Source organism: Carassius auratus, unplaced genomic scaffold, assembly GCF_003368295.1.
Source record: "Carassius auratus strain Wakin unplaced genomic scaffold, ASM336829v1 scaf_tig00003900, whole genome shotgun sequence".
Classification (NCBI taxonomy): domain Eukaryota; kingdom Metazoa; phylum Chordata; class Actinopteri; order Cypriniformes; family Cyprinidae; genus Carassius; species Carassius auratus.
This window is the reverse complement of record NW_020523567.1, coordinates 1-25077: the sequence shown is the minus strand read 5'-3', so window position 1 is coordinate 25077 and position 25077 is coordinate 1. Positions and strand designations below refer to the sequence as shown.

At 34.9% G+C, this 25077-nt stretch overlaps 1 pseudogene; it reads right to left on the bottom strand.

Annotated features, from left to right (window-relative positions):
• Positions 1–7236: 7236 nt before the first annotated feature.
• Positions 7237–21850, bottom strand: LOC113070426 (Wilms tumor protein homolog; annotated as a pseudogene).
• Positions 21851–25077: the final 3227 nt, after the last annotated feature.

The following is a 25077-nucleotide window of genomic DNA, read 5'->3' as shown; positions in this document are numbered from 1 at the left end:
TGACCTTCAGGTCTGCCGAGCAACTTCCTCAAAAGCAAAGGATTTTTGATAATCTAGGAGGCTTTTGGTGGCCTTCACTGGTATGTTCATGTGTGACATCATTTCCTTTCTTTCATCAGATTTATCAATGAATTATTGAATTGAATTGAATTTATATATATGTATATATATGTACACACACACACACACACACACACACACACACACACATATATATATAATTTAATTCATTTAAATAATTGTACATATTTTAATACATATTTCTATGTATTTTATTTTATCTAAAAATAATAAAGATAGATAGACAGATAGATAGATAGATAGATAGATAGATGATTATTTATAATTCATATTCATAGACAATCTTTTTAGATTTATTATAAATATTAATATAAATAAGTAAATGCATGCAGACATATTTTTTTTATTTATTTAAATTATTATATTCATTTAATTTCTCTCCATAAAATACCACATAGTCTCATTCAGCCTTCTCAGATTTTTATACCAGTGTTTTTTCCCCCTGTTTTTAAGTACTTTTTTTATTATTTATTAGTTTTTTTCAACTTACAGTAATGCAGCAGACACCAGAACTGCTAATATAATGAATAACACCTATTAACCACAGAAACAATTGGATTACAACCCAAAAACTATGTGCAACTTTAAACAAACCAAAAGGTGTTTTTTTTTGTTTGTTTTTTTGCCATTTGATTAATTGTTGTAAGTGTGGGCAGAAATGGCTCCATGCAACACAAATAAGCGTCCCATCAATAACAGCTGGATAGCGATATTCATCCTGTGGCCTTGTGAACCATGTTTCTTTTTTCAGTGCAAATCATCATACAGTATTTGCGCAAGATGCTATCACTTTTTGGAAATGCCTCTTCCGAGTTTCAACATCTCGATAAGGCGATTGTTTACCCTGTTAAACTAAGTATTGTTCCTTTTCCTAAATTAGCCCTGACAAACGAGGGGAGATCATAATGAACTTTAGCTGCTACCGGGAGTGCTGCAGGAACTCAATATGCTTTATTTACTTTGGGAACTGAGTTCCCAGAGGTATTTCAGAGAAGTTTCAAGCATGCAGACTGCTTACTCATTACCTCTGCTGTCTTAAAACACTGTCTTTGACTTATTACATTTTCCCTCTTTGCTTTTAGTCATTTTGCTGTTTTCGAATATACTTTTAAATGCATTAGCTCTGTGAAATCCAACATTATTCCTGACCAGGACCTGGAAAGGAATCTATAAAACAATAGGATAAAAGAAGCAATAAGTGAGTAGTCAATGTCTTTTTAAGGAAAGACAGCTAAATATTGGGTGTACGAGTCATGTTATTAAATTATGAGTGTTATTATAGTATGTAATTATGTGTAAAGTTTTGTAATTGTCGACCTCGAATGATAAATGATAAATTCCGCAGTTTTATGTCCCACTGGTTATCATTTATAAATACAATTGCAATTTGATCTTTCTCAGAGAAAATCTGAACGTGAAATGTTAAAATTCACGACTTCACAGACGAGCTCAGGTGATGTATTATTATTATTAACAACAACAAAGCAACTTACAGTGCATTCATTATTATGTTTTTAACAGTATGTGTGTTTTCTGGGAATTGAACCCAAAACCTTTTGCACTGCTAGCACAATGCTCTACCACTGAGCCACAGGAACTAATAGTTAATGGTTGATGCTGATGAAACGAAAGGAGACTTAATTATGGGGAATTGGGGGTACAAAAGACAAAAAAAGATGGGGAAGCTTCTTTGCACTGGTGAAGCAATAATTTAATGCTGACACTTAACACAGCAACTTGTTCTAGAGGAGCCCTTCTCTCATTCACTTTATGAAGTTAAAATTCGCCACAAGCAACAACAGTTTTGAGCTCCAGCTGCAGTTTGTCTGAAGTGGGGGAACTGCCCAGATGAAACTGCTAATTTGAAGATTCCTCTTCAATGACTAGTTCGTTTAAAGCATGCCGATCTGGCATTGAGAAACACCAGCCACTCGTGCTGAGACTTCCCATCTTCCAAAAGAGGGGATTTTAAGAGGGGTTTAAATCAAAGCCGGTCCCTTCATAGGCCACTTTTACATCCAGGAGTGAGTTATAGTGCTGTGGCGCTTGAGTTTGATGAGCGGTTCCACGTGTGGAGGGTAGAAGGCTTCTCTGAACAACCTGTCTTCTGTTTTCAGCTGGAGAGTCTGTCCGCAGTAACCTCCTGGCCTCTAGGGCTGCAGCTGGGGGAACACGCTCTTCATCATGCCAGTCCTGTTTGCTTTCTTATGTCAGTCAGTTTTAGTGGCTGTAAAAGTTAGGAGAGAAACTCAGTATATTCAAACTAAGTTTATAACATATTATGGATTAACAACGAGAGGTCAAAGGTAGTCCTTAGGTGAAGTTCTTGAGGTTACATTATAGATTTTGGCTAGCATTTCAGTTCCTTGTGGGTCTCTGATCAGGACAATTATGAAAGTTAATAAAATGCAATATTGAGGTTCTTCATCTCTGCGTGTGGTGTTTGTTTAACATACATTTGGGAGCACAACACTCGCCGGGTGTGCTTTATTTCCAAAATAAAATATTTAACATATCTGTGGACGGATGTTTAACAGCATTTCAGTGGATTTATAAGAGTTTATAAATGATCAACTAAACACAGAAATGTATTAATATTTGTAAATATTCATTTTTATTTTATTTTACACTGCTCATGGTATTGTACTCATGAGTTAATATTGATACATTAATAATATTAATACATTAATATGGTTAATAAAAATATTATAATGAAATATTATGGCATATTTATGGCATATGCAAATTATTAATTTATTATTAAATGTGTTAATATATTTTATTTGTACATATTATTTTTGAGTTCACAGTGCTGTTGTGAGTGTAGTCATGAGTTAATAGTAATATTAATAAATTAACATGGTTAATACAAATATTATGCCTATTATTATCATTGAAGAAATTAAGACATATTATATTTTAGTAACATAAATTATTAGTGTAATTGTTATTAAATGTGTTAATATATTATTAATATATTAATTTGAAAATATTCATTTTTTTTGTGCAGCTGTATTACAATAAAATGTTACTGCTCATGATTTAATCATATTAAATTAATAATGATAATACTGTAAAGGTTATAAAAGTATTGATTAATACAATGAATAAATAATATTAATTTAATAATAATTATTTAAATTATTATGTATTATTTATTAATTATTTTTATTGTTCAGTCTAGTATTTATTTTCAGTACAGTTTGGTCACTGACAGAGATTTGAGCTCTCAGTTTTGCTCTTTCTCCATGACAGCTGGGTAAAAATTTTAGCGCAGTTATTTTAATATATAATTATGCCTCTTTTTTTTCCTTCTTGCAGCTGCAACAATCATATTACGTGACTTAATTTGTTATTTATTTGTCAGAATATAATATTTTAATAGTTATTTCTCTCATTTGGCCCACCCAGTTTATGGTCAGGTGGGTTTGGGGAGTCTGAGCCTAAGCTTAACATTGTAAGATTTCAACCAAATATCTCTGCTATGGATTACATCACTGTTTTACTTTCTGAACAATTGAAAAATCCCCCCCAAAAAACACTTCAAATAAGAATTGAATAAGGCTGCCTCGAATTCACACTATTTAGGTTTTGAATGAATTTAATATAAAGAAAAGTGAATATATATGTGTGCATGTATTTGTATGTATGTGGCCTAATTGGTGAAAAGTCAGCCTTGAGCCCACACTCCCACACAGAGAGTCCAGGAAAGGAGCGTATCTCACCCTCATTACTGTACAGGCCTTGAGGAAGTGCAGAGGTATGAATGATGACAGTGCCAGGATAGTGAAGAGCTATTGCACAACAAAGAACAAGAGTGTGCCTCTCTGTGAGAGAGAGAGAGAGAGAGAGAGAGAGCAAGCCAGAGAAAGGTGAAGGAAAAAACCCTTTTCTGTGACTGATGGAATGCAAACTCTAGAGATCCCAACCAGCACCTCCCCATCAGAACACCATCCACAGCCATTACAGCATCACCCCAGAGGCCTGGATCGGCTTATGGGTTGAGGTTATGCACTCGTTTTAATAAGTTCATCTTTATCTTTCAAACACAGATTTTCATATACTTTTCTTGGCTTAAACAGAAGTTGTTGTATAAAAATGAATGGGAAAATACTTCCAGAACTAATTCTGCTAGACTGCAGCGTCAAACATGGCTCATCTAATTAGAATTTAGAGTCAGAACTGCCATTTTATAAGGATCTTCATAAAACCATCGATGGCATGTTCATGGGCTGTTCATCTATGGCAGAGACATTTAATGTTATAACCAGAAACTTGATCAGAAAAAGCAAGAATAGGCATGAAATAGAATGAAGAAAGACAGAGATTGGTGATGTTCATTCGAAATGACAAACTGTAGTCAGAATTACACCCCGGTAAGCCCTCACATCCTCTCCGTCAAGCCACATCTAATCCAATAATGGCTGCCGGCCACCTGATAAACAAGCACATGTGAGGCAGAGGGTCAGAGATCCCCCTCGCTCATCTTAGCTCTGTCTATCCCAGCATTTATCACTCCCGCTCTCCCTTATCTTATCCCATAAATGAACGGGCTCACTGATCGACCAGCGCTAGGGTCATAAAGGTGTCGTGGGCTCGGCCAGCTGCTTTGGTCAGGGAGCAGTTTGAGGTGTTATCAGGCAAGAATCAGATGAAGCTCTTCTCTTGTGTGAGGAGCTCCTTCCTCCTAAACTCCTCACTTTTTGAAGAGAAAAGCTTATCGAGTGGTACTTTCTGTGAAGTATGTATAAGGAAGTTTTGAATTAGTTAACTTAAATGTCAAGTTATATGTATGTTTTAATAGGTATAGGTGTATGTATATATATATATATATATATATATATATATATATATATATATATATATGATTGTTATAATACTGTATTTTAACTTTATTTGTGATTAAAAAATGCAGCCTTGGTGAGCATAAGAGACCTCTTTAAAATAATAATAATAATAATAATCATTTAAATAAAATAATTTAAGTAAATACAATAAAATACACTTTTCTTATACATTTTATATTTTAGCTGTATCTTATGCTTACCAAGGCCGCATTCAAAAAAAAAATCACAAATAAAAATGGTAATATTATGAAATAGCATTACAATTCAAAATACCTGATTTCTATTTAATATATTTTAAAAATGTAATTTATTCCTGTGATGCAAAGCTGCTTTTCCCCAGCATCATTATTCCAGTCTTCAGTGTCACATGTTCCTTCAGAAATCCTTCTAATATGCTGATTTGCTCTTTATGAAACATGAATTACTATCAGTGGTGCTGCTGAATATTTTGGTGTAAACCATAATACCTTTTCAGTATTCTTTAATGAATAGAAAGTTCTTTTGTAACGTTATAAATCCCCTTACTGTTACTTTTATTAAATTTAGTGCATTATTGCTGCATAAAAGCAGTAATTTATTTTAAAATATATATTTTTTTATTCTTCAAATCACATACAGATCCTTGTCATACTTTTGATCATTAATGTTAGAATTCATCTGAAATATAAAATACACTTTGGAGCATTAGACAACATAAGCCGAATCTAAATTATAGGCTACACTAAAATATCGAGCCTAAAACTTCACTTACATTTGCTATTAAATGAGAAGGAGCTTTTGTCTATTTTGGCAAACCACAAAAGGTTGTCTTCTATAGAAAAGTTACTGGATGGATGGATGGATGGAATCACTTTCAGCTTTCAAAGAAGGCTTTTTGATAGACACACGCTTTATTTTTGGGACATTCTTCAACCTCTGCATGTCTTCATCAAATTAATTCTCCTTTTGAGAATTTGACTGGCTTGAGATGCCCCTGAAACTTCAAGACTAAAGACTGGAGTCAAACTTTTATCAGCGTTTGGAAGGATCACAGACAAGAGTTCAGAGAGAGTGTGAGTTTCTTTCATCTCGTGGTATCACAGCCAAAAGAACAGGCCACTGATTAACCCCCTTTTTTTCTTTTCATTTTTACAGTCATCTTAAGGGAAAAAAAATGAAGGAACACTTACATACAAAGAATGAGAAATTGAGTTAAAAACAGGAATTTGAGGCTTTGTCTATCATTTGTTCTGCAGCAGCTATCAAACACAAGACTGCAAGTCATTGTGCTAATGTTTCATTTGCCTTCTCTCTGTTGAAGAAAGCCATTACAAGACCAATGGCTCTTTGGATTGAAGAGGCGAGTAGAAACGCACCCTTGGAAGTGGACTGTGCAGAAGTTACACAAAGCAGCCACCTCGCCTTCAAAGGGCACTCGGACCAAATCTAGGACAGAGATTAAGCGCTGTCTCTGTGAGATATTGCGGGACTTTTCGGCTTGAGTAATAGGGTGGAGAAGCTCGCTGATTTACGCCGCGCTGGGGGCCAAGCAAATTGTTTAAGATGGAAAAGGCTAGACAGCCACGACTTGAGCTCCAGATAAAGATAAAATATCAGCAGACAGCTGTACATTTACAAGGGTGTTTTAATGTAGAGCATGTTTGCTTGAAGGGAGGCCTCCGATTTCTTATCTGAAGAGCTTGCTTTTCTTTAAAGAAAAACATATACAGCTAAATTTAAATTAGTTGATTTTAAATATTGCAGATTTATATATATATATATATATATATATATATATATATATATATATATATATATATATATATATACACATATACATATATATATACACACACACACACATACATATATATATATATATATATATATATATATATATATATATATATATATATATATATATATATATATACATATATAATGTTTATTATGTTTTAAGCATAAGCTCACTTAAATTTGTTCAAATCTCAGAGAACAAGAGTTCATATGTTCAGTATGCTTCTCAAGTACATTTATCTTGACTTAAGAATGTTTAGATACACATTTTGAAAAACAAAGCAAAAATCCTGAGGATGGTATTCATTTTGTGCAGTGCATTCAATATTTAATGCATTGACGTTTAGACCTTAATTTGTGGAAAGGTGAATTAAGACTTTTTCAAACCCACATTAACCTTGAATACAGTCCATAATTAAAAATCACACTAAATGAGACATTAACTATCAAGTGACAACCGTAAAATGTTTCTCTATTTAAAAAAATACAATACTCTGGACCTTTAAAATTCAATTCAGAGCTTCACATCTCATCAAGTTAATGCAGAGAGTTTAATAAAAATCAAAAAGTCAATAACAGATATATATGACAAACATACAAACAAAGATCATTTATATAAAAAAGTAAAATAAAAAAAAACATTTCCATCCAAATATGATTCACATTTCTTTCCGTTAGTTATATAAGAGTCACATTTCCCACGAACAGAATTTTACCTGTTAGATTTAAATTTTTTGGTGTTGGCTGAGGATTGAAATGAATATTTACAACCTGACCACAACCGCTCAGTCACATAACCAGTGTGACCTACTCATAAATTAACTGGTCAAAGAGAGTGGATTTTTACAAACAGCATGGACGAGCGCTTCAGTGGAGAGAGCTTCACAATTCCAGATAAAAACAGGCCAAGGACGGATAGTTTTGATGAGTTTCACAAGGAGAAAAAAAAAGTACATTTTTAATTTACAACAAAACATAATAAATTACTCTAAAAACGACATCATTAACTGTTAGTTACATAATATTTCACATCCCAAATCTCAAAATCTTATTTAAGACATTAGGTTTCCTCACTGGAACCATACTTTTATATTCAAGCCACTGTAATGGTGTATTTGAAGCCTGCTGCGAGCTGCCTCTAGGGGGCGCTGCACATGCAGATAAAGATAGTGTTGTCATGTCTTGCCAGTTTCCCATATCCACAACCAGAACTATTATAAAGGAAAACAGACTATTGCTTTTCCTTATGCAAGCTGCAGTTAATGCTTTGGGATGGGGTCGCACCAGCACCCCATGCCAATGGGACGTGGCTCAGATGGCCAGCTGCAGCTTCGTCAGATTCCTCTGGTGCATGTTGTGGTGCCTGACGAGCTCATCAGACCTGGCGAACTTCTTCTGGCAGTTTGGCCATCTGCAGTTGAAGGGCTTCTCACCTGAGAGAGATAAAGAGGATATAGACATTAGCATGGAAACGAAGGTAAAAGTAGAAGATCTATAAGAAATATCAATATTTTTGAAATAATATTGAGGTCACCTAGAGTAGTGGTTCTCAACTGGTGGGTCGTAACCCAGATAATAAATAAATGCAAATAAACAAATGTAATTAATCATATAATTGTGTATAGGATAACAAAAAATTATAATATAAGGCAAATTATTTAAATAATGTATCAAATTTGAAAAACTATGTTTATTTATTTAAAGCTGTGCATTCAACCAGTCCTTTACTGAAATTCCTGACTTGAAATTCATTAAAATTCAATACATTTAGACATATATTTTTTAATACAGCCATTATTTATGTTAATAATTTTGCATATGATTGGTCATACACAGTTATTGATACTAATTATATTTTTAAGACATTTTTATTGACTTTTGTATGGTAAGAATTTTTTTCTGCTTTTAATATCTACTATCATTCGACTAAAACAAACAAACAAACAAAACAACAGGCATTATGAATATTTCACTACTAATAATTATTGCTATTATTTATGCAAAACTTCCTTTGTGATCTACTATATTTATTTGTATTTATCTCTTTGTTTTATTTATCGATTATATTTATAAATGGACACAAAAAAATTTTCATCTGTTTTCGACATTATGCATTTAATAACTATTTTAAATTTTGAGTTATAATTAGTTGTGTTTTTTTCTAGTAAAGAAAAATGATGTACCGTTATTTAAGAATGGTAACAGGTTGTTGAAAATCGTGAATATTAGTAAAAAAAAAAAATAAAAATAAAAATAAATAAAACAATATATATATATATATATATATATATATATATATATATTATTTGTAGTTGAGAACCACTGCAGTCAACTGATTTTTCAGTGCGCTCTTTCGAATACACACAGAAAATATCAAGCTTATATCAAATCAATATCAAATCTTATATTATATCAAAGAGTGGAAAGAGAGGAGAGAATCATGAAAAAATGAAAAGGTTTACGCACTTGTTTTACCTGTATGTGTCCGGGTGTGGGTCTTAAGGTGGTCTGACCGTGAGAACTTTCTCTGACAGGTTTCGCACTGGAATGGCTTAACGCCTACACACACACAGGAACACACAAGTGTGGTCACACACACACACACACATACAGCACACACACAAGGAGAGGACGTGTACAGGCTACAGTAGAGAGGCCATGCCAAAATGTGTCAAAATGAGTGAAAAAGTGCTCTTATATTAAGTATGTGAGCAATACATCAGCAAACACTTGCGCTAAATAATTGAGGAAATAATCAAAGTGTTTTCAAAAATGAAAATGTAAACATGTAGGCAACTTTAAGTGACAAATTGTAGACTATTAAAGTTTTTTGTTTAAGATATGAAGAATTAGCATCATTAACATCATTCTACTTGCATGGCAGTGTCGCTGTGGGTTTAGGGATTGTGGGAAATCTGAATCAAGTCTTTGGAGCCAATGCTATCTCACGACTAATTCGAATTTGTACGACCTCACACGATTTTATACGATTTGTCTAAACCCCAGTGATGGTTACGTTTAGGGGCGGGGTTAGGTGTATGTAATTTGTACAAATTCATACGAATTGTGCCACTCGTAAAATACGAGTGTGGTCATAAGAATTAGTACGAATAAGCCACCTCGTAAAATATGTACGAATTGCCGTGAGATCGGGTTGTTGGAGCCCTTTTGAAAAATAAAGTACGCTATTTTGAAAATAATATACTTTAAAATAATATATAATGTTTTTGGACACTTAACTGCATATTGTTGACAATTAAATGAAAATGTTTTTATAGTTCATATTAAATGCACTTAAGTACATCTTAATATGCGATTTCACAATTGTCATAATTATCTTCTATTGTCTTTGAAATATGATAAAAGTGTACTATCGAATATACTGACAAGAATTTATGGTAAACTAAAATACGTTTTAATGTAATTTTTATTAAAACTTTCATGTCATGTACTTAATTATGTATGATGAAGTTGCAATTTAGTACATTTAAGATATATTAATTTTAAGATACACTAAATGACTTATAATCAAGTATTTGTGCATTAACATTTAAGTATACTTCTTTACAGCATGACAAAATATTAAAATAAAGATTTTAAATGTATTTTAAAGTAAAACATTTAATTTGACACTAGTGAGTTACTACACACTATTAGTAAAACAAAGTGAACTTTTTAAAAGTGTACTTAAGTGTGCTAGGAATGTACACTTTATATATATATATATATATATATATATATATATATATATATATATATATATATATATATATATATATTATACTTTTTAAATGTAATACAATTAAGCACACTTCTTTTTCAAAAGAGGGCATAGATCTGAAAATCTCCCTCACCAAATAGTTTAATATGCTACCAAGGAAGTACTTGAGGAAAACAGGAAGAGAGAAACTATAAGAGATGGAGACGCAAACCTGTGTGTCTTCTCTGGTGTCTTTTCAGCTGGTCTGATCTGGAGAACCTGCGACCACAGTCTGTGAAGTCACACTGATAGGGTTTCTCCCCTATGAGTTTAATACAACCAAACATGTTAATGATAACCTTAGCATTTGTGCTAAAGGTATTTATTTGTGGTATTTGTGTCTTACCTGTATGCTTACGGCTGTGCATCTGTAAGTGAGATAGTTTAAAGTATCTTTTGTTACAGCCCGGGTAGGCGCACATGAACGGCCTTTTTTCGTTGGTTTCAGATGAACGCACAATGGCGGGTGTAATGCCCGGTACTCTCCGCACATCCTGCGAGAAAGTCAAAAACATTCAGTTCATGCTACAGCAAAAGCTGCGCAGTGAACAAGACATCCAAACCCAGCGCCCATGGGGAAAACGAATGATTAGCATGTCCAATCGGTTCATTACTGCAGAATTAACTGTGAAATGATCATTCAGATTTCCCCATGCTACTGATATGAGCTCTAACTGTGAGCGGTTAGTCACGGATGTTAGGCAGACCCTATTTCACTGCTTCACTCCCCCCGTTCCTCCCCTTACCCTCATTTGCCCACTGCTAAAGCCCATCTGCTCTTAATTAAGTAGCGCTTAGCATAATGGCATTTCTGTACACTGGAGTGGTAATGAATGAGTGTTAAGTGTTACTGATAAGTAAATTACTGGAACTGTTCTACAGCTTTAGTGCCAGACTTATATATTGACTCCACGGGGATGATAACACAGCAGGCCAGGCAATACACGCAGCGCCTAGCATGCTACGTTTGATTTGTTTGTGACAGTTAAATTCAGATTAGCTGTCTGCAACGATAAATTTCAGATAATGTTTTTTATGCATCTATCTATCTATCTATCTATCTATCTATCTATCTATCTATCTATCTATCTATCTATCTATCTATCTATCTATCTAAACACTGCAAGTTGCCCATCATGCATTTATATAATAAAGAGGGAAAGAATAAACAGAGCGAGCGAGAGCGAGAGCAGCTCTGGAGTATCTCTTCTTTTACAGCTTTAAGGCCGCTGACAGACATTAATTAAGAGCTAATGATTTATATGGATACGCAGCAGGCAACTGGAAACTGCAGCTTTACGGCTAATGGACTTTTTTAAGTGATTCCTCTTCGCTTTTCATCCTGAAATGCCTTTCAAATCTCTCAACTATTCTGGCAGGGGCCTGCTTCCTCTCGCATTGCGTTCTCATTGCGTCAGATGGTTTTCTTCAGCACTTTATTTTTAAATTAAATTTGTCTCTCTTTTTTTATTAGTTATTTAAGGGACTGTACTGCACTTTTTAGATTATAGATCATTTTAGCAAGTTGTATAATCGAATTTTGATTTAGGGTTGTGTATGAGGTGTGTGTCGGTGTCTGTGTGTCTTTGTACGCCATGGCCTGACCTTGGCCCAGTGTGGGCACATCCCTAGAGCACAAAGAATCTTACTGTGTCCTGAGAGTGAACTCAACAGGGCCGTGAGCAAGAGATACTGACCTGAAGGCCTCTGAAGACGCCGTGGGTGTGGATGCGGTACTGCGTGCTGCAGCTGTAGACCATGGGCGTGCTGGGGTCACTCTCATACCCTCCTGCGTGGCTGGTTGGGATTAAATAGGGGAATATTTTGTTAATGTGATCAGATGGAATAAAGTAGGTTTATAAAAAAAATATATAATAGTTGAAAATAAAATAATGGAAATTTTATTTCCTAGTTATAAGCATATATCTAGTGATTTCGTTATTATTTTTTACATTTTGTCTATTTATTTGATTTGTATGCTTAAAACTTAAAAATTACCAATGGGGTAAAAAAAAAAAGGCAAGGATGCATTAAAATGATCAAATTTTACAAGCAAATACATTTATTATTTTACAAAAGATTCCTATTTTCATCAAATAAATGCAGCCATGGTGAGGATAAAAGACATCTTTCAAAGACATTTAAAAGTGAGCCCAACAAGTCACTGTATCAGATATTTTAACTAACTAAATAAGAGAAAAATACTGATTAACAAAATTATTATTAGCTTTTTTTGATAATGTTCAACAGTTAACAATTGCTCAACAATTGTTCCACGCTAAAGCAACTGTCCACAAAATGTAATTCTAACTCATAACTTACTCATTTGTGCACAACGGCAGATACAGTCCTTCCTAAGTCTCCCCATGCATTATTTCACATAGTTTGGATGACATATAGAGGGCATTGCTAGCCATAAAATACACAGTCAGAGTCATGTCTTTGTAACTCATCTTGACATTGGGGCAAATTGCTCCCTGTTTCAGAGAGCAATATTTTTGCCCTAAACATCTGAGGTAGGGCCAGTCAGAGAGATGAATGGGGAATGTATGGTCTTGCTCACTGTTGAACTTCTGCCTGAACCTCAGCGGTATGGCTTTTTACATCTCGCTGTAAAATCACGTTTCTCAAGACAATTCTACACCATGTTTCTCCACTTCGGAGAAAAGACCACACATTATGGAAACTGTTACTGTGAGGATCTTTCCCTTGCTCAAACTAACTTTCACGAAGTTCACAAGTTCTCTTTGTCTGTATTCAAGACCAGCCAGACAGAAAAGACAGTCCAAAACAGTATCCTGCAGTAAATCTTCTCACAGTTCATTCATTCACCCAAGCCAAACCACCTTGGGCTTGCGACACGCATGGGATCTGGAGGTATGCGAAGAGCTGTAGATAGTTGGATGTATATAGGAATGATTAAGTTTGGCTTGAGGAGCCACAGCATCGCTTCCATGGCAGCCCCCTTGAGATCGATCAGCATGTCTGATTTTTCCTAAACTGAAACCAGCCCCGTCCCTCTCATTTATCAGCATATGAATCACTCGGTCACCCAGGGCTCCTCTGATTCTTTCAGGGAGGCTGGGGAGAGGTCACAGCCTCCTCCCCGCCTGGCCGAACGTGATTGCAGATTCTCGCTTGGGTCCCAGGGGGAGTAAAGACTGTCCCATTGTGCACTGATGCACTTCCACCTCCCCCCCTGCACGGCTCCCTTCCTCTCGGCAGGTCGGCGCTCGGCCCGGTCAAGGCTGAGGTGCCACTGGTAGAAATATATGGCAGGATATCATTCTCTAGCCAGACAAAACAGAGGCTAATTCTGCATGTGCACACTCAACTCTCTGGCACAAACAAAAAAGATGAGAAGAAAGTTGTGGAGAAGAGATCATGGCCATGTGAAACTTTGCTAAAAAGAACCGTCTCACAAGAGTCATTTGTTTGGGAACCAGCCAAAACTTCTTGATCTTTTTGAGTCACTCAAAAACCTGATTCCTTAGAATCATTTGTTTCGGGAATCAGACTAAACTGGTTGCGCTGTAATTAATTCACAACAAGGAACTGACTTATTCACAAGAGACAATTGTTCCGAATCAGACTACACTTAAAAAAGGTTTTCGTTTCACTAAAAAGAAGCTGTTTATAGGAGTAACTGTATCTGTAACTTTATCTGATTTAAATGAATCGAGTTGTCTGTTGATTCAGTTGAATAAGGCAGGAAACACATTAACATTATTGTGTTCCGCAAGAATGGAGGAAAAATGTGCGTGACAACAGTTAACGGATCCGAATGTCACTCGGTTAAGCTATTTAAAGCAATAGAACTGGTTCTTAACAGGAAAAAACACTTCTTAATTTTAACACCTACGATTCCATTCAACCAATAGCATACATTTGGGATAAGTGTTAAAGAAACCTGTCAACATTTATGCTTTTTTTTTTTTTTGGTGGTGCTAGAGGCACAAAAATTACTCATTTCACCTTAAATAATATTTTTAATTTAAAAGAAAAAATATATATATTTTGTCATCAAACTTTTCTCTTTCTTATAGTATTGTACTATTTGAAATGAATTTGCATGGCAATGCACCAGAAAAGAAACAGAACCCAACCCATCGTGGTTCACACACATAATCCAACTTGAATTCAGACTTTTTATCAAGCCCTCACAATAAATTAAATTCTCATTCATTATTCCTAGTCTAAGTACCAGCTTAAATGAAGCATATTATAAGTCCTCCTCCTCTCTTAGCTGAAACAAATATGTGCTTATTCAAATCACAGAAGAATTTCCTACGTGACAGAAGCGGGTCACGTCGACCTACCTCTTTATAGTGGACGCCAGAGAGTTGACGGGATTCCACGCCATGCATTCCAGCTGCGACGCTGCCATTTGATATAAATTATCGCTGCTAGGATTGAAAACAACAGAAATACTATTGAAGAACATATGCATATACAGTACTTTCCTGTACTACAAGCACTCTTAATCTTAAAAAAACAGCAACCACTGTCAGATGTAAAGAACGTGTGCATGAAAAATAGCCTTTTTGACAAAGGCATCCTGGGTAACAGCGAATGAATGTGTCATATGTGCACAAAAAAAAGGAGGTTAACCAAACCACTGGGGTGATCAGTTAATCAGGTGATCCCTCTGACCAAAAACCTGCCATGCTTTATTAAAAGCCTGTCCGTAGGACCATTAGTTTCCTTGCCAGGTGCTCACGCAAACACATAGTTTGGATTTATCTACAGCAACTCTGACATCATAGTGTTTCATCATAGACAGGCCACAGTGTACGGCGGTATGAACTGGTACCTGGTACTGCGCTTGCTTCACTGCTGGAGAAACATAACAGTATTTCAGTATCAACAGAGAAAATACTGGCTGAAGAACCTAATCTGACACGTTTGTGTTAGAAATGTTTCAGGACAATTCCAAAAATGATAACTTAGTTTAGTTGTGATTGACAGTATAAATTAAATTTTGATGACTTGTCATAAATGTTAAACTCAATCAACAGCATTTGTGGCATAGTGTTGGTTAGCCCCAAAATACATTTTGACTTCCTTTTCTTAAAAAATTAAATAAAAACTGCTTTATATTGAGCCACTTACAATGAAAGCGAATGGACCCAATTCCTAAATGTTAAAATATTTCAAATGTATAGTCTCAAGACTTACAGTAAACATTATACGATATATGCATTAACATGATTTTAGTGTGAAGCAATTGCGAACTAATCTTTACTGTGTAAAGTTGTACAGTTTTACAATTCATTGTCATAACTAACGCCTAAAACTTTAAATTACTGTACAAATGATTATTTATAAAGCTCTGCATCTCAAATAATAATACACAGGTTTTAACAGAATTAATATCAGTACTTTTATAAAATGAACCTGTAAGATTCCTTTAAACAGGATAGAATACATGAAATGTTTAAACAAGATGTACAGTAGCCACAAGATGTACAGTAAACTATGTTTTACTATGATTTTAGCATGTATTATGCAAAAATTGCATACTAATCATGTAAAGATATATCCAATTTGATGATTAATTTGCAGGACAACGTGATCCCTAAAACCATAAAACCCCCCAAAAAAAGGTGAAATTAATTTACAAAGCTTTGCAGCTCAAATAATACACAGGTTTTTTTAATACACAACTTTGCTCTGTGAACATGGTCTGGATCTTTGTTTTTCAGTTTTGACGCACCAGACACAGATGGAAGCAGGAAATCTGTAGATTGTGAATGGTTTACATTTTCGTACACTACATCTGCTTTTGAGATTAACAGCCTAATTTTACTTTGAAAATCTGGACATGTTTTTATTCCAGCCGCCTTGTGCTACCTAAAAACTGCTTTAACCAGAGGCCTGTGTAAATACAGGGCTGTAGGTACCAGGCGTTTGATTTGAAAAGCATCACAGCGTTCTGATTTGAGGATTCACAGCCGCTTCACTGCAGCCCGATAGATAGGAGACTGTTTATTACAGCGCAGAGAAACGGGAACTGGAAAATGCTGTACGACCTGAGTCAAAGTCCTCTTATCATCCCAATTCTGTTATTTTGAATCTTTATGTTCCCTCTGTGCTGGAAAAACAACATGGCGAAAGCATCCGAGGAATGTGAGATCATTCTGGGGCTGTAGTACTCACACTGTTAGCCGAAGTTGCGAAGGGAATTCCACTGAGAACAGTTAACCACTTATCAGAATGAAAGAATTCAGAGCTGGTCTGAAAGTGCAAACGGGAGGTGGATTAAACCGTTTATCTTGGCCTAGTACACAATGCTGTTCAGCACTTGACCTTTATTAAGCACATTTGACAGGACCCAGCTTTTAATTGGCAATATGCTGTGAAAGGAAATTATACCTATTTGCATTTTAAACCCCTCTCACATAATTGTTTTATACTGATTAAATAAAATTTGAGACTTTTTTCCCATAATTTATATATATAAAGATTAGATCGCTGTTCAAAAATTTGGGGTCTGTACGTTTTTTTTTTTTTTAAGAGATTCATACTTTTATTCGACAAGGATGCATTAAATTAATCAAATGTTATAAAATATTTATTTTGTTCTTTTGAGCTTTCTGTTAATCAAAGAATCTGAAAATATATATATATATAATTGATAATAATAATTAAATATTAGAATGATTCCTGAAGGATCATGTGACACTGAAGACTGGAGTAATGATGCTGAAAATTCAGCTTTGCATCACAGGAATAAATTACATTTTGAAATATTTTAAAATAGAAAACAGCTCTTTTAATTTTAATAAGATTTTACAATAGTACTGTCTTTACTGTATCCTTCATCAAATTAATGCAATCTCTACACTTTAAAAATAATTGTAAAAATCTTACCGACCCTAAACTTTTGAATGGCAGTGCATATTTTTAATGCTTTAACCATTTTTTGTTCTTTAAAAAAAAAATCCTTACAGAAACTTTCGAACATCCTCCTTTTCCTTCTCTTGTTGACTAACTTTCCCACTTCCTCTACGTACTCAGTGGCAACGTGACTTTTTGGAGGAGCCATAACAGATTCTGACGTGTCTTTGATTGTTGCACAGTCCTGCTCACTGAACAGAACCGGATTTGAACTTCCTGCAACCCATGTGTCCTAACAGCTATCAGTTGTACTGTCTGTAGCCTGTCTGGACAATTTTATTTATTTATTTTTTTAAGAATTTGGTGACCATGTGCATGCCTTTTCTTTCATATTGCTCATGTCTCATTTCATATCTCATTTCCTTCATATCTTTTAAGATACATATTATATTTTATGAAATCTGTTTTTCTGTTAAGAAAACATTTAAGAAACTTTCGAAGTGGCAATGACCTGCATGTCTTGTAGAGGGAGAGTGAGGAGTCAGACATGTAAGGAACACGTTTCAGAAGGCTTTGAGATGTTATTTGTGAAGGATAGGACTGGAGCCGTACCTGTTGTATGGGTTCCTCAGGAGCAGAGCCTGACTTCCTGTACAGCTGTCTGAGGGAGTGTGGCAGCCGTATACTGGAGGAGGGACAGGATACTGCTGGTCACCTGAAAGAAAACAAACATAAATCAAAAACCTTTGATGGCGTTTATTTCTGGCACTGATTTGATTTCTAAGATCTTACCAAGGCATCTACAACATCTTTGTATTTGCCAAAAATCAGATTTATATATATATATATATATATATATATATATATATATATATATATATATATATATATATATATATATATATATATATATATATATATATATATGTTATTATTATTATTATTGGTAGTAGTATTATTATTAATAATAATAATAATAATAAAAACCATATTCTTATATTATATACATATATAATATATACTTATATTATATTAATTATCTCTTGTGTATTATTTAATGTCTTTTTGGATTTAATATGTATCTTTTTGGATTTTATTATCAATATTAACTATGTAAGTATTGTAGAAAATAAAATATTATAAAAAGAAAAAGATAAATATTTATATTTAATACAAAATCTTTTGCGTTTTTTGTGTTCATTCTTTTTTTCCAGTCTTTTATGTTTTCTTCTTTGTTGTGTATAACTTTGGACCAGTTTATATGTTTTAAATAAATTAATTATTTTAAAGTAAACATGACTTCATACAGTACTTATGCAAGAGATAAAGAAATTATTTTTTTTTTCCTTAAGAAATGTTCTAATGTTTCACTTCTTTCACTCCTTGGATAACCACATTGTGTTGTTGTGTTTTAATACAATTTGTTTTTAATACTTTTGTGTAGAGTTTAATTAATGAGAATGAAGATTTGTGCACTCTGTTTGTCTGGAGTCCCTGATGGAAAATATCCATGCCTAGATGCTCAGAGTATCATAACTTTGCTGTCCAGCGGAATGCATGATCGAGCATGTGTGGCGTAGTCCGTCTTACAAAGGCAATATGAGCGTGAGGGAGGGTTATGGAGACGCAGCCGAGTACACTTAGCAGTTATGAAAACAACAGGATGACTTTCTTTGAAGCCATAAAGCACGCAGACCTCTCGCTCTCCGTTTCAAAGTGCAAATGAGGAATCACTGCTTTGGCTCATCCGGTCCCCGTATTATGAATGCGTCTCATGGTAATTCTAAACATTCCAAAAGGCATCTCACATTGCAGAGTCTCCCGGTCACAAGCATGGAGACCTCAGAGAGATATTACTGTGGCACAATGAACACCAAATCGTCCGGTTAGCTGTTTGCTGATGTTTAATATTATGACGTACATAAGAGCAGAAAAGTTTATGGGGCGAAGAAAAGTTTAGGCTGATTTATTATTCTGCAATGGGACGTTTTTGTGCAACTTGCCCCCTGAATGACATTACAGAGATCGCTCTGTAAGTTCAAAGAGCAAGGGCCCGATCTCAAACACGCAGAAAGTGTTCGCAGATTAAAGTCTCTTCCAATATGTGCGCTTATAAAAACATTACAAAATGTAATTAAGTGCATGGTGTGTTTGTTTACCCATGTTGCTTTGCTGTGTGATGGGGTCCTCGTGCTTGAAGGAATGGTTGGGAAACTGCGAGGTGTGGTGGGAAGGTGTGTGTCCGTAGTTCGTGGCTCCATCAAAAGACACTGTGCCATAACCTGGGAGGCAGAAATATTGTACATATATATTTGTTAATATTTTATTATAAAAAAAAACATTTATATATTTTAAATATATAAATAACAACAATATATTTCAAAAAATGTATAATTATATATAAGTGTAAATATAGATTTTACACAAAGATCTTATGTTTTTGAAATTTTTGAATTGCATTATTATTCCGTAAATGTCTAATATTTTTATAAGTTAGAATTATAGTTTAAATATAAGTTATGTACCGTTTATTGCCTAATTAATCAGGAAACTTTTGTTACTCTGTTATTAAACAAACACACAGCATCTCTCCATATAATAGGAATATTCTTTCTTGGATGCTAATCAGTCCTCAGTTTCCCAGCGGGGGTGAGCGGACAAGCTGTGCGAGGAAAACAAACGCCGGCAGGACGGTGTAGCCGAGAGCCGACACAAGGTTTAGGGGTGAATCATGCCTCGGTGTAACCCCAGGTCAGACGCAGCATCGTAAATCATGATCTCCCACCACCAGCTTCATTAATTACAAGCCAACCACTTTCACCTCAGACAGAGAAAAACTCATTAAAGATGACCATTTCTCTTCCACCCTTCCAGGTCTCAGCAAGAGTTTGAACCTGGGAGTCAGTGAAGAGCTGGTCACTGGCTGGAAGTGTGGCCTGATGCTGCGAAGAGTGGCAGTACCCACAATTAACTGTAACTTTAGATTTCCAAAACGCAATTTAGATCTAAATGAGTATCAGATGGCTTAGGGAGTGATGGTGGGTTTAATAATTCTGGGTTAACTCAGACAAGACAAGATCTCATGTATGATGTTATTTATTATTATTGATGATCTTTTCTTATTAAAGTTAGAACATTTTAATAAATAATAATAATAATACAATTATACAATACCAAGAGTGGATTAAAAACTTGGATTCAATTGTTAGGAGTGCAAAATATGTAGCAATTTTGTAAGGTGTTTATTTAATGAAAGGAGGGCAATTATCTATAATCATAAAATGCACAGAAGATATCAAATATGAATTTTAATTAAACATCAGAAATGCAGGTGTCCATACGACTTATCGTCAGAAAGAATAAAACATTCATTTTACTTTTCTCGTCAGAGTATCTTGCAGTAAAATATAATTTCAAAACATTTTTTGTGCAAAATCATTAAACGTTCGCAGTACTTCTCTAATTTAGTCTTTTTTAAAATCTGTTAATTACTTAAATACAGTCTCCGACAATATGATTACTGAATGACAACTATACAAATTTATTAACAGTGACTTTTATGCCAGTATCTGACTTATTTAAATGGTCTAGTTTCAACATATTATTAAATTTAGAGTGATGATATGCGAAATCATAGCTAAAAATAAAGAGCAGAAATCTTAAAAAATGTTTGTTTTTTCAAGATGTACAACATAAAAGCTTTAATAAGCTTGCGTTAAATGTATTAAACAGATGAAATCTAAACTGAAAGACTGGGGACAAAAAATTAAATTAAAATAAGCTGTAAATTTATAGGCCCCATAAACTCTTAAAAATAAATGTTTCAAAAAGATGTTATTCACAGTGATTCAGCATAAGAGCCATTCTGGGTTCCATAAAGAACCTTTCAGTAAACAGTTCTTACAAGAATAGTTTTCCTCAAAATGAAATTGTTAATTATATTTTAATAATCTCTTTTTTTCGCTATAAAGAGCCTTATGTGGAATGTGAAACTCTAATAAAGAATCTTTATTTTTTTTAACGTCATGTTTTTGCCCTTGTTAAATATATTACAATGATAAATGATGGCTTATCGTTTTTAAGCATTTCAAAGCAATGTCACAAAGAAGCAATAACAGAATAACAGATATATTTAAGCAGTTTCTCACCCTGATTCCTGGAGCTGGGCTGGCTGTCCATGCAGTTGGAGAGGTAAGGACCATTGCTGAACATCCTGGGCTGACTGGGTGGAGGCTGGCTGGGTGGAGGGGCCCCGAAGGCTCCGTACCTGCAGGCCCCAGTGCCAGTGAACTGTCCGGAGAAGTGCACGGTAAAGGCGCTTAGCCCACAGTGAGGGTCTTCATGGGGGTCGGCCGTACCCCAACTGGGCTCCTGCTTGATGAAAGAGTGCTGGGCCAGCGAGCTGTAGGGAGCTCCGGGTGTGAAAGTCCAGCATCGGAGCCCACTGTGGGGTGCTGCTCACGGGCAGGGTGCAGTTACCGTTCCCCACAGGCAGTGGGGGCACGGGAGGGAGAAGAGTGTTGAGGTCACGTACATCAGAACCCATTTTTGGCTACTCACAAAATAGGCCCAGCTGAGAGATGTTTGAGTTCGGTGCTAAAATCCAAAGTCAAGGTGTCATTGCTGAGTCAAGATGGGTCACGGCCAGAAAAAAAAGTGTAGCGGCTTTACGTTTTCGTTTTTTTTTAACCAGAATAGTCCATGTCACAATGGGAGAAAGCTAACGGGGGCTTGGTTGGAGGTCCCAGCAGGAGCTAGTTCTCGCAGGCTCTGTGAATGGAGTGACGAGGGAAGAAGAGATGTTCCTCCTTTCTTGCGTGTCTGTTTTCTTTGGAGGCCCAGGAGCTCGCATACAGCCACTCTGAGGAGTCGGGAGGAGGAGGAGGAGCTACGGCTAGTGAGGATGAGGAAAGATGAGCATTACATTCATTCATTTATTCTCCCTGTACAATACTCCTCCCTGTATACTCACAGCATTCTGGGAGTCTCAATAAACTGTGTGTTTGTGGGAGTTAAGTGCATGGATAACAATGATTCAGAGACTGGCTTTTATGAGCTTTGAAACACATTATAGCAGACCATGTAAAAAGTTAATAAATGCACTTCTGATTTTAGCTACAGAATCCAGATTTGAAGCACTATGTGAGGTGGCTATTGAAGAGGTAGACAATAAATGTAAATTCCGTTTTGAATTGAAATTAAAAAATGTAATTGGTTTGTGAAAGGAAAGGCTGTAAGTTTTAACTGATCTAATCCTATGCTTTTAATTTAGTTTCCACCCTATATTTTGAGGGCGTGACCTTGCCTCGAAATGACCGCGCGCAAGTTCGCGCTTTATCATTACACTAACATCCATCAAACCTATGTTTCTCTCTCTTTCTCTCTCTCTATCGCTCTCAAACGGCCTAATATGCATTAAACAAATGCGGCTGCCCTTTTTATAATTCAGGGCATTTTATTAAACTGTTTAAGAGCATTATGGCCGTATGAAATTCATGCCAATCAAGGCAAATTATATTGTCAAAGTATAACAAAATCTTTAACATTTGTTACAAAATATATAAGAGAACAGAAATTGATAGTTAAACGGTGTTATTGTTTGTCACATTTTGTTAAAAAAAATTAATGGCAGACCGAAAAAAAGATCACTGACTCCACAACTTCTTTTAAAACTTTTAACGAGGATAATAATAATAATAATAATAATAGGTAATAATAAATGCCCAATCAATTATTGGTATATTTACCAATATACCCTATATTTACCAACATTCCCTCCCAAATAAAAATCAGTTTCATGACAATTTTATGCAATTTGTTTTAATTTTACAACGACTTAGGCTTAATATACAGCAGTGAAAATAAACTGTACAGACGATAGGCCCTAGCTATTTATTATTTTTATATCAGTAGTTTGTAATTATTATTAATATTTCAGAGATGTTAATTGTTGTAACTTATTCTTTGATATATTTATTAAGCTCTTCATAATGTTTCTCATAACCTAACATTTATGAAAAGCGCTGCATAATGAAAAGAAACTTGCTTGATGATTCAACTCGCTCCTAGTCAGAAAATAACCTTGAGGATCCGTAACAATTTTTGTTTCATTTTTGTCTGAATAAAAGTTTCTAATCATTATGGAGTGAGAAAATCTGCAGGTGCTCGCGTTCACCTGAACTTCTGAACTAGGATATTAAATAATTGAACAGTTATACAAACGGAATGAGTACTACTATTCCTAACGTTCTTTTTATTACAAAAATAAAAAAGAATATGTGAAGTTTAGAATTTCACATTTTAAATTTAAGCCGAACGACCGTTTATTCAATGCAGGGATGTATCGAATAGAAATTCCAACACAGGCTACGTCAGTTAAAGCGCGTGCACAAATGAAACAGTTTTGTCTTACAATTGAAGACCATTAGTAAGGACGATGAAAGGCCGATGAAAAATACGCGACGTTTCGATGAGGACATGAGGAGGGAAGAGTCAATTATAACACTGCGCAATCTGCCGTGAGGAAGAGGACTTACACACCCCTACACACACTCCCCTCAGCAAGGGCTGAGATTCCTGCTTAACCTCTGACTCACTGTCTGGAAGAGAGTAATATTACTGGAGTCCAGCCTGAGATGGACCTCATCTGGAAGTCCTCACACCTTCAGGTTGGAGATGTGAAAACAAACGAATCCTGTATTATATTGTTAGCACTTAGTCAATTTTTAGCTTTAACTTTTAAGCAGGGCCCATGGACATTCATAACCATTTTAGTCCACAGTGGTTTGAAAAAATATGGTGTGACAAAACACACGCCGACATCCAGACGCTTTTATGGACCAAGATGAAACAATATAATGATGTATTAATAGAAGTATGGATAATTATTGTAAAAATACTGGCAATCAGACTACATTTATCTCTAGAAGACGTTGGGGTGATAATCAAATAGGTGGACAAAGTAGCCTACATAAATAGGTTAAAGTACAGACCATAATATTAATTATTAGCTTACTCCTGTAAAGGTAGGCTATACGTACTTTAAGTAGAATTTAATATACTTTGATATCAATAGTAAATGTAGTATGCTACAGAGCGATGGCCCATCATTTACTTTTATTAATTATAATTATTATTATTTATTTATTTTATTTGTTCAATTTTATAGGCTATATTCTACTACAAAATACATATTTGAAGATACACAGACAGAATAAAGTTTATGGAGGTTTGAGCACTTACTTTTCGCGCCATCAGTTAAATAGGCTACTAATTAAACTCGATCCCTGAATCCTGAGGACGAAATTTCTCTCGGTTTCTGTCGCATTTTGAGTCAGAAAGGACCAGTTCGTTGAGTTTGAGTTGAGTCTCCAGGTCACATTGAATCGCTGAGTTCTGATTCGAGAACAGCTACGGATCGAATCAGCCTCCAATTCGCGAATTAATCATTTAATTATATTGAACATGTTCACAGAAAAGAATCAGCTCAAAAAATGATTCGTTCAGGTTTCGGTTAATAAATAGCGCAGGTGTCTTCAGTTGAAATAGAGATACCAAATAATGAAATGTAGTTTTTGAATACAAATAAATATTAAATACATTTTTGATTGAGAAAAAAAACGTAATTGTTAATTCTGCCTTTCAGTGAGTCTGTTGTTCACTTCAAAGACATATTTGATTCCTTGAGGGAAACATTTGGCTGGTTTATTTTATCAACGAGGCCCTGTTAGCGTCCTTGAAACTTTCTTTTGTTTCGATGTGTGAAACCTTTAA